The sequence below is a fragment of the Mus caroli genome, chromosome 2 (assembly GCF_900094665.2).
Source record: "Mus caroli chromosome 2, CAROLI_EIJ_v1.1, whole genome shotgun sequence".
In the NCBI taxonomy this organism is placed as follows: domain Eukaryota; kingdom Metazoa; phylum Chordata; class Mammalia; order Rodentia; family Muridae; genus Mus; species Mus caroli.
The window spans coordinates 34,391,555-34,409,224 of NC_034571.1; the positions used below are offsets into that span (position 1 = coordinate 34,391,555).

The 17,670-nt window shown below is 49.6% G+C and overlaps 1 protein-coding gene across 2 annotated transcripts in view; it reads left to right on the forward strand.

Annotated features, from left to right (window-relative positions):
• Positions 1-377: 377 nt before the first annotated feature.
• The window catches only part of Nek6 (NIMA related kinase 6), a 73,999-nt gene continuing 56,706 nt past the window's right edge, over positions 378-17,670 (forward strand). Inside the window, exon 1 of one of the 2 annotated variants that reach the window (XM_021157094.2) lies at positions 378-486. The gene's annotated coding sequence lies outside the window, so the exon portion shown is untranslated. Of the gene's footprint in view, positions 487-511; positions 673-17,670 lie in introns of those variants that run through there. The other variant, XM_021157095.2, reaches the window with a different exon arrangement.

Below are 17,670 nucleotides of genomic sequence, written 5' to 3' on the forward strand. Positions count from 1 at the left end.
CCCGATTTCCCTAGTGCTGAGATTAGGAAAGCATGCTATCAACTGAACTTCACCTCCTGCTGCACTCTGTGAATGGGTCAATTTCAGTCCTGCGAGGGCTGTGAGAGGAGCAATGTCAGCTAATGAGGAATCCATGGGTGTGAGGAAGGGTCCACGAATTGGTTACCCAGCGAATCTGCATCTTATAAAGTCTAGAGCCCGCGCAGAGGGGTTCAGTGCCCAGGATTTGGAGTCTGAGGCTCAGTCTTCCAACTTGAGTTGGACGATCAGGCACCCAGGCTGGGAGCGCGCCCCCGGCGCCCCCTAGCCTGCGTGGCGGCCGCGCGCACGGGCGCAGGGGGCGGCGCGGCCCCGCGGCGGGGAGGGGCGGGCGCAAGGACGCGCGCAGAAGCGGCGGCTGAACTCAGCGGACGAGCTGCGGCCGCAGCGCCGCCAACTCGCGTGTGACCCGCGCTCCGCCCGCCGCCGAGAGAGCCGCCAGCGCCGGTGAGTGGCCTGGGACCGGCGAGGGGCGCGGGCCAGGGCGTGGGGCCGTCACCCGAGGTGTTGTGGGCGCGCGCGCGTGCCCGGGGAGTCGGCGGGGACGCCCGCAGGAGGCCGAGGTGTCCGCGGCGGGCTCCATCCGCCCAGCTGCGCGGGAGTGCGTGCGTGTGCACATCAGGGGCCCCGACTGTGAGTTTGGGGTGGACCAGTGCGGGTGGACGGGCTCGGCTTCGGTTTATCCGTTTATCGAGTGTTTACCGTGGATGCCAAGGAGTACGTGTGCCCACGTGTCTGAACGTTCCCGAGTGAGTGTGTGCACACGTGCACGGGCAAAAGTGTACAAATTCCATACGAGAGTGTGTTTAGGATCCAGACTGTGCACTCCACACTGCACGCCAGTGTGTGTGTGATGTGCCGGCTGACCCTGTCCAGAGAGGGTGCTGGGCCGGATTCTGTGAGTCCGAAGATCCCCAGGTTCTGACTTTGGTGGAAGCCTCTTAGCCCGGCCTTGGCAGAACTTTGCATGGCCACGCAGGCTGAGGAGGGGGCTGCGCTGGACTTGAATTGAGGTTTTCTAAATATGTCTTAGGTCCCTGGCTTTGTTCGTGGCTGTCTCTAGCTAGGCCAGATTTGGATTCTGTCCCCCATACCTAGGGGCTAGGCCCTAGGGAGACCCAGGGCCCCAGATACTTGTCCTCACTGCCTGCTCCTCTAAGTTAATCATATTTCCCTGATTTAACCGAGCCCCAGAGGGCCATAACAAATGGGTGACAGCATGCTTGGGACACATCCTCTAAGGGCTGTCCGTGAAGTTTTGATTGACAGTTTGTGCATGTGTGTTTGAAAGTTTTAACTTCTTTAGAGCAAATTTTAGAAAGTTTATGTTCAGAGTTTCACTCCACTTGCAAAATGCAGGGTGACTTTTTGAGGGGAAAATGTCCTCACAGGAGTCTGGTGTGTGTAAAAGGGCATGTTAAAAACCCCATTGCTAATGGGAGAAGAATTTCATTGAATGGGTGCCTGACTCCCAACAGGAGAAACTTAACCAGTGAACTTTGGACATCGTTGTCCAGAAGACAAAACCTGGAAGGAAACAAAAAAAGACCTATGTTCGTTTTTTTTTTTCCTCTTTGTCCCGAAAACTGGAGAAGAAAAAAATATCCCCACCTTCTGGACGTGTTGAAACTGTTCCCCTCCCCCACCAGGGCCAGGCTCTCCCTGGATCCCCCACCCCCAAATAAAATATGCCTGTGGGGAGCGGAGGAGTGAGTCACTCTCTGGCAGAGGGCCCCACGGCAAACATTTGGGAAGGTTCTTGCTTAACTTCCCAGAAGAAAAGGCCCGGGATTTAAAATGGTCCCTGTGGTTGTGAGCCTCCGAGCCCCGTCTGCTTCAGAGATGACTACAAAAGTCATTTGCTGTCTTTAAAAAGCCCAAGTCTCAGACTTAAGCATTGACCAGGATTTAGAGCTGTTTAGGTTTCCAGAAATGGCGATGCTGGCTTTCCCAGGTTGCATATGGTGTGGGAAAGGAAGAGGGTAAGCAGCAGAATCGTTTACAGAGTACCTACTGTGTGCTGAGAGGTTCTTGGGCTCCTTAACTCTCCTGGATTCCACTCTGTTTTGGGGTTTGTGCCCAAGGCATCTGGATCATAGAGAAATCAAACCTGTGTCCCAGCCCACCAGGGAGAGGGTAGTAGCAGAAGTCTGAGCCACCTGCCTGCCTTCTAGGCCTTCCTCCTTCATTGGGCCCAGGACTTGACATTTGACTTCCTAAGCTGTACAGCCTGGGCACTGAGGACTTGAACATTCCTGACCTCATTAGGGCTCACCATAAGTCAGAGGTTATTGTCTCTATTGTACGAGGAAACAGACACTAGCAGAGATGAACTGGCTGGCATAGTTTTGGGAAGGTAGCACCATGACTCGGGTCCCCCATGACTGAGGATGCGCCCTGTGCTGGGCTTGGTGCACAAAGTTTGAAGTTTTTTTTTTCCATTTCCCCACCAAGACTGTAAGATGAGCACTGTTACAGTGTCCATTCTGTAGATGAAAAAACTGGGACACAGAGGGGCTATAGAATAGTGATAGACCCAGAATTTGAACCCAGAATTGTCTGGACAGAGTCTATAGTCTCCCCATGAACTTGTAAAGTCCAGGTAAGTTGATAGATGGCAAAGTCAGGATTTAAATTTGTAGCTCTGATTCTAGGACGGGTTGGCTACCTTTATTGTGTTTTGTTCTTCTGGCCTGTTGTAAAGGCCAGCGATTTATGACAGGCCAGGTTTTGCAGGCCTGCCTGTTTCTAGAGTTTGGGGTGAGGTCCTCCCAAAGACTGCTGAGCCACCAGAGTGAAGGTGCTTTCCAAGTGCCAAGGATGGTCAAACCACTGTCAAAAGGAGAATAATACAATATTTCTCTCCTCTTCTCAGGTTGGACCAAGGAGGGAGGTGAGGGTGGAGGACTTGGTGAATCATTCAAGATTAGATATGGGTTACAGCCAGGTGTGGTGGCTCACGCCCATAATTGCAGCTGAGGCAGGAGGATAGCTTTGAGTTCTGGGCCAGCCTGGATTTACATAACAAGTACCACGTGTCCCAGGATTATACACCAAGATCCCATTTAAATAAATAAATTGATTAAATAAACACATAGATATAGTTTGGAGACAAAGCTGGACATGGCCCCAGGAAGAGCCCAGCCTCTGACCTTGTAGGGAGATGGAGAATGATCTCAGATCCTTACTCTCCGTTCTGAATCTCTGACACAATCATTTCTGCAAAGACTCCTTGTCACCTGTCATTCAGAACTGGGTCCACCAGTTCACTTCCTTATTTACTTCCGTTTCTGGTGTTTCAGAAGAGGACTGTGTGTAAGTAAGGACCTGTGTGGTTTGGGCTCTGCCTGCCCAGCACTAACAGGAAAAGGTTGCTCTCTCCCTTGCAGGAGTGTCATTTGCAGAGTGCTTTGCGATGCAATGCCTAAATGTAAGGTGTGAAGTAATAGATGGTACAGGGAGGCGCAGCCATGGTTCTGGCATTGATAGAATCCTCCCCATCTGGCCTGTGACTTGCGGAGGTAAAAATAGGCCTTGTTCTATGTTTTTATTTATCTAATTTAATTTTTGCTGATGTCATCATAGGCAGCAAAGTGCATGTGCTTGGGAGTTTGCTGGTCCTTAGGATTGGGGCTCTGGAGCAGGGGGATTGTGGAGGGGCCGTTGAGGGTGGTCTGGGTTTCTGTAAAGGGTTCTGAAGTTTTTGAGTAGATGATCTCTTAAGTTCTTAGCTTAGTTCTGTCACCCAGGTAAGAGATCTTCTGTCTGTCCTTCCTTTCTCCTTCCTTCCTTCCTTCCTTCCTTCCTTCCTTCCTTCCTTCCTTCCTTCCTTCCTNCCCTCCCTTCCTCCCTCCCTCCCTCCCTCCCTCCTCTTTCTTTTCTTTTCTTTTTTTAAGCTTTCTCCATTCCTGTCTGAATTTGGTGACACACTCATAATCCATCTTCAGGATAAACTTGTAGCCTTCTCAGACCCAAGGCCCAGACAGAAGTCGTATTCGGGCACATCCGTTAGCGGTCTAATTTCCTGTGCCATTAATCCTGGGAACTTGAACTTGAGCATGTGATCTGGCAGTGTGACATCTGTCACTCCAAGAGGACTTGCTGTGTGACTACAGACCCACACATACTGGGGACTCCAGTTCTGGATTTTAACCCCCCACAGGCGACTTCTCACGTGGTCTAGCAGCTGAGGAGCTGCTCTCCTAGGCAGGTTCTTGGACTGTGCTGGTTAGAATCTCAACACCCCCTAAAACCCTTGTTCACCACCCCTGGAGCTGTGCCCTGAGGGGGCCGTCAGATTGCATGTGGGGCCACTGGATTCATTTAGTTCCAAGAGCTTTACCCACAGGGAACTGTTCTTTCTCTTAGACTTCTATGTGCTGGTGACCTCATAGAAAAGAAAAAGGGGGCTTTGTGTAGGAATTCCAGCGAGTGTGAAGGAATGCCGACAGGGAAGGGGTGGGTAGTTGCTGTGGGAAGCCTTAGGCGCCTGCCTTTTCCCCAAATTGTTTAACCCTCACACTTCAAAATCAGGGTGGCTCTTTTAAGGGGAATCCCCCTTTGTCTCCCTGACATCCGAGAGGCTCCTGGGTGCCTTACACTCGGACTGCTCTCTCATTTTTTCGTGACCCATTTACTAACACCTATCCTTCGGCCCTTTAAGCTAGGATTTCTGGGAAGGACTCTATCTGCAAAGGGGCATCCTTACTTTCCAATGTCCTGTTCTGATGATGTTCAGGGTCTTGCAGTGCCAAGAAGAGCAAATCACCAGAGCGTGGGGTGGAGATGAGCACAGGAGGCTACCTAGGCTCAACTTCCGGGATTGGAAACTGCCCAGTTGTCCATTTTACAGAATGGAAACTGAGGCCCTGAAAGGGCAAGATACTCATAGTCAAGAATGTGAGCCTTGTGGGCGTGTAAGTGGTCAGTGGGTCACAGCATTGGCTGCTTTTCCAAAGGTCTTGGGTTCCTTTCCCAGCACCCACACGGCCACCTATAACTACCCACTACTTCAGTTCCCAGGCATCTGATGCTGCCCTCTTCTGGCCTCGAAAGGCACCAGGTACGGATGTGGTGCACAGACATACATGTAGACGAAATACCCAGACAGATAAAATTTAAAACAAAGAATTTGCCAGACACAGTGGACAGCAGTAGTTTGGAAAGAGGCTGGATTTCAATGCTGGAGTGGCCCTGTGGCATCTCAAGACAAGGTTTGGAGATCTGTGTTTGCTTTCTTCCTACTCACTCACACAGGGCCAGACAGTGGGCCCTCTCAGTGGGCCCTCTCAGTTTGGGCATGAAGCTGGGAAGTCTCTGAAGGCCTATGAGCTGTATCAGCTGTGGTTGTTAGGAAGTGAGGCAGATGCTTTGTTAATTATTTATATAGCATGGCCCAGCAGAGATCTGTGTTGATAGGAGTGGTCATCACAGACCCCAGTGGGACCAGAGTCCTTCAGTGAGGACTGAAGTCCACTGGGCCTGAGGGAGGCCACATGTACTGTGGGAGTCTTCCTGGGCCATTTGAGGGTGTTAAATTGGCTCTCTCTAAGGGACAGGAAACCCTGATTTCCAGAATAGCTGTCCCTCCTGAGGAAGCTTTTGAGGAAATCTGTCCAATTCCTTATATACCTGAAGCCCACTAGGCTTGTGAGGGGAAGAGAGGCTGTGGAGAGCCACTCCCCCACAGAGACCTCTGGTTCAGACTTCACTCAGGCCCAGCCTCCATTGCTGTGCCCATCCAGTGGGCTGGATATGCCGGGCAGCAGCTTCCCCTTCTTAGACAGCAGGCTGACTTTAGAATATAGATTCTGGAAAGTAAGAGCTGGGATGAGGGCCCTCTCTGAACGGCCACTGAGCACGAGGGATGTGAGCTTCTCAGAGGGGAGGGGCCAACCCACCCTGTCTTCTTGTCACCTGGGTGCACAAAAAGGCTCTGCCCAGGAGTGGAGTTGAGAGAAGGAGCTCCTAGAGACTGTTCAGACTGGATGCCACTTCAGACTAGAGATTCCTGTGGAATGAAGGCAGGTTACAATCACGAGGGTCTAGGAGGAAGGGGTGCAGGGAGTAAGTCAGGACTAGAGTACAGGGTTCCTTGTGGGGTGATAAAAATGGTTTGGAACTAGGTAGCAACTATGGGTGTGCAACATTATGAATGTACCGGATGTTGCTTTCAACTGTTAATTTGGGTATAGCTCAGTGATACCCAGCATGTGCGAAGTTCCGAGTTGGATCCTCAGCAATACACACACGCACACACACACAGAGAGAGAGAGAGAGAGAGAGAGAGAGAGAGAGAGAGAGAGAGAGAGAGAGAAAGAGAGAGAGATAGGTTAATTTTATATGATTTTTAAAGGAAAAAGCAAACCAGAAGAGATTCCGTTGCTTTAAGACAAAAAAGAATCCCCATCTCCTGCCCCGCTTATAGATGGGAACAGTGCAGAAAGCATGCCCAGCCTGAGAGCCTGCCTAGCTTTCCCATGGCTTCCGTCAGGTTGTTCTTCCAGCTTTCAAGCTGTGCATCATGACTTCTGGGCCTGGGCTTGGGAGTGAAGCACAATGACTGCAGTCTGAAGCAGGCTGAGTGGATTCTGGTCTCAGAACTAGAGATACCTGTGTTGGCTAACATGTGACACATCCATATACTCACTCAAGAAGCACATCCCGGAGACATGGTTCAGTGGGAGTTAAGGGTGCATACTCTTGCAGAGGACTCCTGTTCAGTTCCCAGCATGCCTCAGACAGTTCACAAGTGCCTATAACTTCAGTTCCAAGGGATCAGATGCCCTCCTCTGGTCTCTTTGGACACCTGCATGTACTAGCACCCAAACAGACAAGCACATACACATGCATACACACCACCACCAACAACAACAACACACACAGACACACACACACACATGCAAATAAAAATAAATTTAAATATATTTTGAGACAAGATTTCAGTGTAGCTCTAGCTGATGTGAAACCTCCTGTGTAGCGTGGGTTCACCCCAAACTCACATGGCCTTTAAAAAAGGTATGTCACCATGCCTGGGAAATTAATTTTTTAATGATTTATTTTTTATTTTATGTGCATTGGTGTTTTGCCTGCATGTATGTCTGTAGGAGAGTGTTGAATCCCAAAGATATCTTTGAGATCCCATCTGGGTGCTAGGAATTGAACCCAAGTCAATTCCTTAACCTCTGACTAACTAACCCAGGCTAGTTCTCTTAACCTCTGAGCCATTTCCCCAGCCTTCCCCCAATTTTTTTTAAAGACGCATATCTCAGAATTCTGGATCAGGTAGGTAAGGCTCGCATAGGGACTCTCTCCTTGGCTCTATCACAGGATAGAGCCTACCCATGCCCGAAACCAGGTGGGGGCAACACTCCTTTGATCCTGACTGCTGGAGGCAGGCTCAGAACTGTGTAGGAGTTTGTGTACATTCTACAGGAGGGATCTACAGAGGGCTTCACTCTCTGGGGAAGCAAGAGGAGTATGAAGTTGTTGCAGGGAGATATGAGGTTCTGTTGAGGCATCAAAGGACCATGATGAGGACAAGCGGACACAAGAACTATGGGATGATATCCAAGGCTGCAGGCTGACCTGAGAAAACATGAAACTGGGAACTTCCCGTTTATCCTGCCAGAGGCTTCCCTGTGCCCTGTGTCTCCTGTGTGCCATGCCCTAGTCCAACTTTTATACGCAGTAACTTATTTAACCAACAGTTCTATGGTGTGGGTACCCATACGCCCACTTTAGGGATAAGGAGACACCCAGAGTCCAGAGTAGCTGATTCTTTGCTGTCAGCCTGTGTGCTTTGAGGAAAACCAAAGCAGAGGGCCTTCTTCAGAGTCAGGGGACAGTTGCAGCTCTTTGGACATGCCCATTGTGTGGGCTGGGAGAGGGTGACCAATTCTGACCTTCCAAGCAACTGGAAGAAACACCATGTACCATGGTCCTGTGCTGATGGTATACAGTATCAGTTGTCTATTTCAATTGAGAAATGTCATTCCATAGGGCAAGACTTGGTGTGTGGCCAAGGCTGTGTCCTCAGAACTTGGCACACAATAAGAGCAGAATTATCAGAGTATTTCTGCACACACCAGCATGATGGCCTGGTGCTCAAACAGTTCAAAGTTGGGGGTCATTTCAGATTTTCAGATTAGGGTTATTCAGTTGGTAAAGTCTATACAGTATTCCAGAATTCCGTTCTGAAATCTGAAACATGAGGTTGGAGAGATGACACAGTGGTTAAGAGCACTGACTGCTCTTCCAGAGGACCCAGATTCAATTCCCAGCACCCACATGTCAGTTCATAACCATGTGTGACTCCAGTTCCAGTGGATCTGACACCCTCTTCTGTTGACATACAGTTGGTGCACAGACATTCATGCAAGGAAGAGATCCACACATCATACACATGAATAAACAAAGAAATAAATAAAATATGAAACATTCCTTGTCCCATGCATTTCAGGTAAGAGGTACTTAACCTATGGGAGGAACCTAAGCCTAGAACAGCTTGTACCTCTGAGTTATGAAATAATCTTCCTGGGGCATTTCTTTGTTCAATGTCAGTACAGGAGGGGCTGGTGGGGGCACATGACTCTCAAAGCTGGTTTTAATTTTGTTGGGGGTGCCGGGGATTGCACCTGGGTGTCCTGACAGTTGCGCTAACAGCTTTAAGCTGTGTTTCCTGTAAAGTAGGCTTCGTTGCTTAGAGGGAGTGTCCTTTGTGAGGTGGCTTTGAGAAAAGGAAGGAATTAAACTCTCCTGTGCAAGTTCTAGAGTTGCTGATCCCCAATTGGGCACGATCCCCAACCCAGAAATGGAGGAACCTGGCGTGATGAGAGGTAGCAACTCTCTTGTTCATTTGGCCGTGGTGGCGTCTACACGGCAGCAACTCAGAATCCCATGCGGCACACAGCAGAGGCAGGAAGCCTGCCCCAGGAGCTTGGAGGGTCCGGCAGGTCCCCTGAACTGTTTTACCCAGGACCTTAATCATGCACACACATTCTGGCTATGGTGCAGAGTGTCCGCCCTGCCTGTTTTGTTCCCACTGGTCCTTTCTGTTTGCTTTTAATGCCAGCGTCCTCAGCTAGTCTATAAGAACAAAAAGACTTGAGCTCTGTCTGTACAAAGTCTGGGGACAGGGTTGGGACTATGCCTCTTGGAGTCATAGTCAACATGGTACATGGTTTTCTGTGTGGAGTGAAGGGCAGTGGGTTCTGTGCTGCCCTAGACTTGGCACTGGGATCTCCCAGCAGGCAGGTTCATGGTGCTTTTCAGCCCAGGTTGGAAATAGCCATCTAGGGAAACACAGGGGATCAGACACGTCTCTCTGTCCCTTTTCCTAGGAAATGCAGAGGAAATGATTGTACCCTCAGCTGACAGTTGTCTTTTATACATACTTTTCTGGCATCCTATATCCTCAGACATTGATCATACACAGGTTAGGCATAGGGTGACCTCACTTTTCTGGTCTCTTAAAGGGTATTTTAGTGTTGGCTTGGGACAGGAGAGGTAGTCCTAAAGAGGCATCCAGCCTCTGCCATGTGAGTTTCTGGATCCTCCGATTGCTTATGGGGCAGTGTCTCTGAAATCACATACTGTTGAAAATTCCTGCAACATATGGCCACAGTGATGTGCTAATGTTAGCAATTGAGACACTTAATTACATAGGAAAAAAAAAAACCTTTCCTACTCGCAAGGGTTTACTGGAGAGCCTATGTCTCAGGCCTGAGGGTCCTGCACAGTATAAATCAGACTGGCAGATGGAGCATCATTATCATGTATGAATTTATTATCTAATAATTATTTTTTAATCTGGTCACAATTTTATCTGGCAATGTCTTTAATTGCCATTTATCCAACTACATCGGCTCAATCCTAGTTTGAGCTTGACCTGATACCGGGACCTGGGGACAGAAGGAAACAGGAGTCAAATGGCCCTGAATCATTGCTGTGTACCACAGTACCCCGGTGGTGCTGTGGGCTGCAGGTGAATCTGCATTTCCCTGTGGGTGCTGTGAGAGGTGTACACTTCCTACTGTGTGCACAGCCGTAGAGGCCGGCGTGCAGACCACCCAGCGCATACTGGTTTGATGAGTTCTTCGGGGCCTGGTGTTCTTGTTATGATCAACCAAGTCAGCGACTGCTCACACACCACGTGACGATGTCCCCTGAATGAACCAGAAACAATCCAGATGCCCCAGGAACCGATGTGAGAACAAGGCACCCCTTCACACATCGCGTCTCAGTTCAGCGTCTTGCCACCACCCAGCATTTTGAGACAGAATGTGAGATCTCGTGGTTGGCTAAATACATAAATATTTTATGTCTCGATATTCTGAAAATGAAGCCCAAATGCACAGAACTGCTGCACATCAGTGCTATGGATCATATGTTATAATAATCTGATGACATGTTGTTTAAATATTTATGGACTGATGCGACATAACAATGGGGGGAGAGGGGCGTCTGGGAGCAGAGTCATGGCAGATGCTAGAGAGGAGGGAGCATATTCTCTCCATCCTGAGACGCGTCACGTGTCGCTGGGGTGCGGGGCAGTCGAGTTGGCTGACATTTATCGGTCATTTGCTGTGTGCAGTACCTGTCAGTGACTTCATTTTATTTCATCATCACAGTATCCCTTGGAGGATGGGACAATTAATAATGCCGAGTTACAGATGGGAAACTAAGGCTCAGGGTTAAGACATGCAGCTAGTGAACCTCTAGGAACAGCCCAGGTTGAACTGATGCAGCACTTTAAGGTCTTACAACTGTGCCATTCTTCTATGTGGGTGATGGCTCACATCAGAAAGGCTCCTTGCCTGTCCCTTCCCACTGCTCAGAGGACCCCTTACTACATGCCCGTTGGACTTTCCATGTCACAGGAAGAGATGGTTATGTCTGTAAAGAGACAGGAATCAAGACCATGAACATCCAATCAAGGGTGGGCTGCCGTAGCTGAGTGTGTGCCCGGAACACATCCCCAGATGTTGGAAGCTTTTTTTTTTTTTTTTTTTTTTTTCATTTTTCATTCTTGCTTCTGCAGTTGTTACAGGAGAGGTGTCTGCAGACTGTATCCCCTGGTACAGTCCTCCACCCTTGCTTTAGCCTTACCCCTTGTCCTCACTTCCTGCTCAGCTCTGTCATCCCTGCCTCCAGGGAGCCACCTGACTAGACTAGCCAGTGAGATCATTCCCTGGTGACATCTGTTGGATATTCTCCTGAGTCCTGTCCTGAGTTTCCTGAGTTAGCCTGTTTTCTGAACCACTCATTGTCCAGGAAGCTCCCTCAGGGCACAGGCCTTGAGGTTGTCACCTCAATGCAAGATAATATAAACAGCCAACTGAAGTTCAACAAGTAAGATTCTCAAGTGTCCTCTTGGAGGTGACAGTCTCAGACTTGGGACTTCTGCCAGGACTTTGGAGGTATTCTCAAGGCCTACAACCATAAGGCGCATGTCAGGATCATGTAAATGGAAGATGAGGGTGACTGTGTAATTTGTGAGGCCCAGTGTAAAACTGAAATGCAAACTCCCATGTTAAACACCATCTTCTCCAACAGAGAAGGCCCCCTTGTCAGTTCTCCCTGGGGGGTTGGGATCCAGGTCATTTAGAGGAAATGATCAGTGCAGACCACTGATCCCTGGAATGACCACTACCATTCAGCCAGCTGGTCTCTCTTCTGTAGGGCTTGTTTGCTAGCCAGACCATAGAGCCCACCATGGCTGGATATTATTACATCTTGTCAGCTTTCCTGGCCTTGAGTGACAAGAGTTAGTAATGAAACAACCGAGTTGCTGAGGGGATCAGAATTTGGGGGTCATCACTGGCTATATACCATGTCGCGGACAGCCTAGGATTAGATTCTGTGGGAAGAGCATCAAGCCAGATGCCCCCCCTCCCCCAAGACCCAAGACATCAGGGAGCTATGTCTGATGCCTGTGTTAACAGGGACAGGATTCTAGTTCTGTAGTTGAGGGAGTTGAGGGCAGGTAACTAGAGGAGCAGAAGTTTAGCTTCTCACCGGTCTCTGTGTGAAATTCTGGAGTGGGGAAATAAAACTTCCTTAGTTTCAACTATGCAGCCCAGGACCCAGCCAGATTCCGTGTGTGTTTTGCCTTCATTTCATTGATTAATCTTCCTGATCATGCTGCTGAACCCATCTTTCAAACTAGGACAACTGAGGCTCAGTGTCCATAGGAAGCCTTGAGCCAAAGCTATAAACCAACCCCAGGGCTTTATGTCCCCAGCATGTAGCCCACATTTACTGCTGGCATGGCCTCCCATCCCTGCACCCTGCTATGAGGGGTGGGGATGGGGGGACTGGGGGGGATGGGGGGCACTCTATGCTTCTGCTCTGCTTATACCTCTGAGTTCCTCCTCTGACTCCTGGCAGGCAGGGAGGAGATTCCAGGGGTAAGCTCCAGCTTCAGTCCGATCTACAGTCATTTCTGCCCAGGGAAGGAGGAGGTGGGCAGTTGATTTGGACAAGGCTGGTGCAAACCATGTGTCCCTGCTTTGCTCACAGTAGTCTGTTACCTCCTCCCAGGGGGCCCGAGTTTCCTTGTTTGTGAAGCCAGGGGTGATACAAGTTTGTGTTTTTGTATTTGGTCTTCAGTTCCATGCCGGGTACTGGGCAGGACCATGACTTACTGTGTTGGCAAGAAGTATAACCAACTTACTGTCTGACTCCCTTGGTAAGAGCACCAGGAGACTCAAACTTGGTACCTGTGATGCTTAAGTTGCTTTGAGACACATGGTAGGCCACTCAGCCTCACCTCCCACCCCACCCCGCCCCACCCCACCCCACCCCACCCCACCCAGTCTCCTCCCTCTCCTTTAGTCATTTATTTATCTGAATGAGCGGTGCCCTGTTCCACTGTTCAAAGACATGGTTGTGAGTCATGGGGACAAGGTCCCTGCCTTCAAGCAGCCGGCGTAAGGAGCCACGTTACTGCCTTGGAACACTGGGGAAGTTCTGAAAGAGAAATGTCCAAGGGAAAGGCTGGCTGTGTTTGGGACTGGTGGGATTCCCCAGCCTGTGGGTTGGAGTGTCCTCGGGTCTTTCTTCCCTGCAGAGTGGCAGGGCAGTGTGGGATTTTTTCTTACCCTCTGCCAAGACTCGAGATTGCTCATCTGAGGGCCACTGGCCCCGGGCTGGGCTGACTAGGTAGTCACACTGAATCCTGGTTGTGACTTGATGAAGCACATGATATTAGTTCCATTTTACATACAGGAGTGGGAGGCTGAGTGTGGATCCGTCATTTGCTTAGTGCCACACATTAGAGCCTCAGCCAAGCCAGGATTTGAACCTAGGTCCTGGCTCCAAACCTTCCTTTCTAACCTCTTCCTTCATACCTGTGTCGGTGAGTGGTGTACTGGCTGGTTTTGTGTCAACTTGACACAAGCTGAAGTTATCACAGATTATCTCAATTAGGGATTAAGGGGGGAGGACCCAGCCCATTGTGGGTGGTGCCATCCCTGGGCTGGTAGTGCTGGGTTCTGTAAGAAAACAAGCTAAGCAAGCCAGAGAAGCAAGCCAGTAAGTAACACCTCTCCATGGCCTCTGCATCAGCTCCTGCTTCCTGCCCTGTGTGAGTTCATGTCCTGACTTCTATTGGTGATGAAGAGCAGTGTGGAAGTGTAAGCTGAATAAACCCTTTCCTCCCCAACTTGCTTCTTGGTCATGATGCTTGTGCAGGAATAGAAACCCTGACTAAGACAGGTGGCTTTATTACTCCAGGTAGCAGAGGGGCCACAGGTGCCTCTCAGGGAAGTGGTTGCCATGAGGTTGTGTGGGCCAGGAAGAATAGGGGCAAACCACTGGTGTTGAGACATGAACATTCCTGCCTGATCCAGGATTGCATCAGCTCCTTCTTGCAAGGCTGTTGGGTAGATGGGGTTGGACCTTGTGCTGGGATGAGGAGGCTGAGGCCCAAAGAGGTTCCACAAACTGCTGAGGTCACACAGCCTCGTGACCTGACCCTGGGTCCACACAGTGCCTCTGTACCAGTATCGGCTTCTACCTTCAACACCTGTTTGGAAGTAAAGTATGACAGACACCTCAGTGGCTTGTTCCCACACTGGGAGGGTGGGTGTATAGAACACCATCTTTGCATAGTTGTGGAAAAGGACACCTATGCCACTGCAGAACACCTTTGAAATGTTACTGATTGCTGGGCCAGATAACAATGGCATTCTGCATGTGTGTGTGTGATGGCGAGGGGGTTGTGTCAGATCCTCCCTGGGGACTGTCAGCCAGGGTACACTGGGGCTTTGTGACATCTGGAACAGACAAGCCTTTTAGAGGAAATCGTTTCCAGGGTCATCCTGTCCCACTGTTGTCAAACAGGCCTAAAACAGCTGAGGAAGCTGTGTTGGGTATTCACAAAGTAAGGAGCTGGCATTTAGACGCACTTATTTAAAGCAGGAGTCAGGGAGACAAAAGACTGCGTGGCTTGTCGTCTCACTGCAGCCTGGGAGGTGAGTCTTCAGGATTTTCTTATCATTTACAGGTGTTGTTGTTGTTTGTTGTTGTTGTTGTTGTTGTATATTTGTAAAATGAGTCCTCTGCTTGCAAAAGCAGGTTTTAGCGTGTGCAGTGGTGCTTTCAAGACCTAATAAGGCCCCAAAGGAGGGTGAGTTCCAGCCACACTCTTCTCCCCCAGCCCTCTGTTCCACCTTGCCTCATACACTGTGGGCACAGGGTACCATTCATCTTGCTTCCCATTAATAGAATTACTGCCATCACTTCTGCAGGACAAGATGGGCCCTTTGGAACTGCCTTGGGGACAGAGGCAGGATTGGTCACCAAGCAGTTTTGCTTAGACGGGGAGTGAAAGAGAAAAGGAGGGCAAGCATGTGAGAAAAGAACTTCCACGCAGCCTGGACTCCCTGGGTGAGGAGGACTGCAGGTTTTAGAGAAGGGGACCCTCAGGGGCTATGACAGAGCATGCGATAGCTTAGGTGATGCACAGAAGTGCACAGATATGACCCTGCTAAGTGCAGAGGGAGGGAGGGACGGAGAGCAACAGCATTTACAGGGTGCTCCTACATCCCCCACATTGTACTGGCTACCTTGGGTAGGTCTTGGGGTGTGGGAATCTTTGTGCCTATTTTCCAATGAGCAGTAGAGGCCCAGGGTTACATAGCTCCTGAGTAGAGGTTCAGGGATATAACCTCTCACCTCCACCATCAAAATGATTTTTTTTATTTGGGAATACCCTTCCTGTAGGCTTCAGAAAGTAGCAGAATGAGACCTCACCATCTGACTGTCACTAACCTGTCCCTTCTCACTCTGATTCCTTGTGCAAGTGAATTGACATCTGAGCTCAGTGTTGTGCCAGTGTTGACCCAGGTCCTTGCTAAACTCCTATAGCCTATTTGCAAATCTGAGGGGATTTCAGGGTGTGGGACCCCGAGAATGAAGGAGGGAATAGAGAGCTATACCTTCCCCATACATTCCCATTTACTACAGAAGTAGCAATTATGTCATAATGATGCTAGCTCAGGTAGATTGATTGAGATTGCCTGATATACCCAGCTGAAGTAGCTTTGGAGACTGGGATTGATTAGTAATGTCTGCTGTGGTTCACCAGAAAGAAGAGAGGGCCTGACACTTTTACTGAACTCTAACCTTAGGGTTACTGTTGTTCTTGTTCAGAACTCCAGTTCTGTGTGACAACACACAGTTAACTGCAGAAGGGAGAAGATGACCTAAGCACACAGTTGGGAATCTCCAGGTACTAGAAGGAAGGATTGGCCAGGCGTGGTGGTGCATGCCTTTAATCCCAGCACTCGGGAGGCAGAGGCAGGAGGATTTCTGCGTTCGAGGCCAGCCTGGTCTACAAAGTGAGTTCCAGGACAGCCAGGGCTACACAGAGAAACCCTGTCTAGGGAAAACAAAACAAAAAAAAAAAAAAAAGGGAAGGATTGATGAGGTCTTCTCAGTCCCTGAGAGAGCCAGCAAGTGGAATTCTTCTACTGTAAATGTTTGTAAAAAGCATTTTTAAACTTCTGTGGATAAAGTTGAAGTGCTGTGCACCACACTTACTTCCTGAGTGCCTCTGAAGAGATGACTTTAGCTCTCAGTCTCAGGCTCCTCACATTTAAAGTGAGGCTCTTTCTCCACTCATAGGATGGTGATGAGGGGTGTCTTAGGAGATGGAGGACTTGGAGTGCAGACCCATCAGTGACAAACTGGTATTTAGGGTCAGACCCCACCCTTGCACCTGCCATGTGCTGAGTTCTGGGCTCCTATGCTGGTCTTGCATCTCAGGAATTTGGCTTAGGCAGAACTGCCCTGAGGTGGATTGAACAGGACAGTTTTGCACCCTTCTCCTTTTGTGCAACCCTGACCACCAAGAATTTTTTTTTCCCCTCCTGGACTAGGGATTCATCTATAGCTAGGACAAGCCCACTTCCCGTGTGATCCTGAACATAGCCTGGTGCAGCTTTCTATGACAGTTCCCAAGGGAAATAGCAGTGTATCCCAGGCCTGGTTTCCAGGGCGAGCAACCAAGCCTGGAACTCTTGCCTCCAACTCTAAGAATAATAAATAAATATGAAAGCCCAAGACTCAGTTCCCATGATCACGAGGTGCGCTCCTCCGACTAGGGGGTGCCTACACATTGGTGATATAATACTATAATGATATAGGTGATATAGGCTATCATCTATCCTACCACACTGCCACATACCCGAAGTGACCCTGTGAGCCCCTGCATTGTCTTAAGTCATTCCAGGCCAGCAGGGGTTTGGTGGTGGGATGGATTGATGACCCTGGCCCAACCCTAGCACATGCAGTAAGCACCAGTGGGTGCTAAGGTGGTACAATTCATAGAGTCCCACTACTATACCTGGACTTACAGGGGAGTCTCTTTGTCTGTTTTTAAGGAAGGGGAGCTCTGATTGGCCTGGAACTCGCTTTGTAGACCAAGCTGGCCTTAGACTCACAGATCTGCTGCAAGGAATTCTTTAGAGGAGAGAGTTGGACTCCACCTGTAGGGGTAGGCCATTGGAAGGGTTTGGAGCCAGGCCATCATAGTCTGTGGCATCTGGGGGCAGGGTACTGCAGATGTTAGGATGGAAGGGACAGGCAGAGGACAGAGGTAGCCTGGAGGGAGGGGTGAGTTGGGAAGCCTTTGAGCCCTGAGTGGGGCTACAGCTCCGATCCCAGGTTTCCCTGTAGCTCACTCACTCTAGGTCTTAGGGGTCAACACTGAGCTCAGATGTCAATTCACTTGCACAAGGAGTCAGGGTGAGAAGGGACAGGTTGGTGACAGTCTTCTGCCCAAAGGTGGAGGTTGTTGTGGTCTCACCTCATGATGCTCCTTGTCTGTGGATTTGGGTGAGTCAGGTGCCCACAGGAGTCACAGGGAGACAGAGGTGGAAATCACAGTGATACAAATCCCTATGTCAAGAGGAAGGCCATGAATCCCCAGCAACAGCATGAGCTCCATTGTGTGTCCTGGAGTGTGTCTAGAGGTGAGGGGGCTTCACCTGACACAGCTGACAACTCTCTTAACAGTATGCTATTTTGTATCAATATTTGCTGTATTTAAACCACATCAGCTCCTCCCATTATTGCTGCTACCTTGTTATCTGCACACCAGCCAGGGCTTTATGTATGCTATTG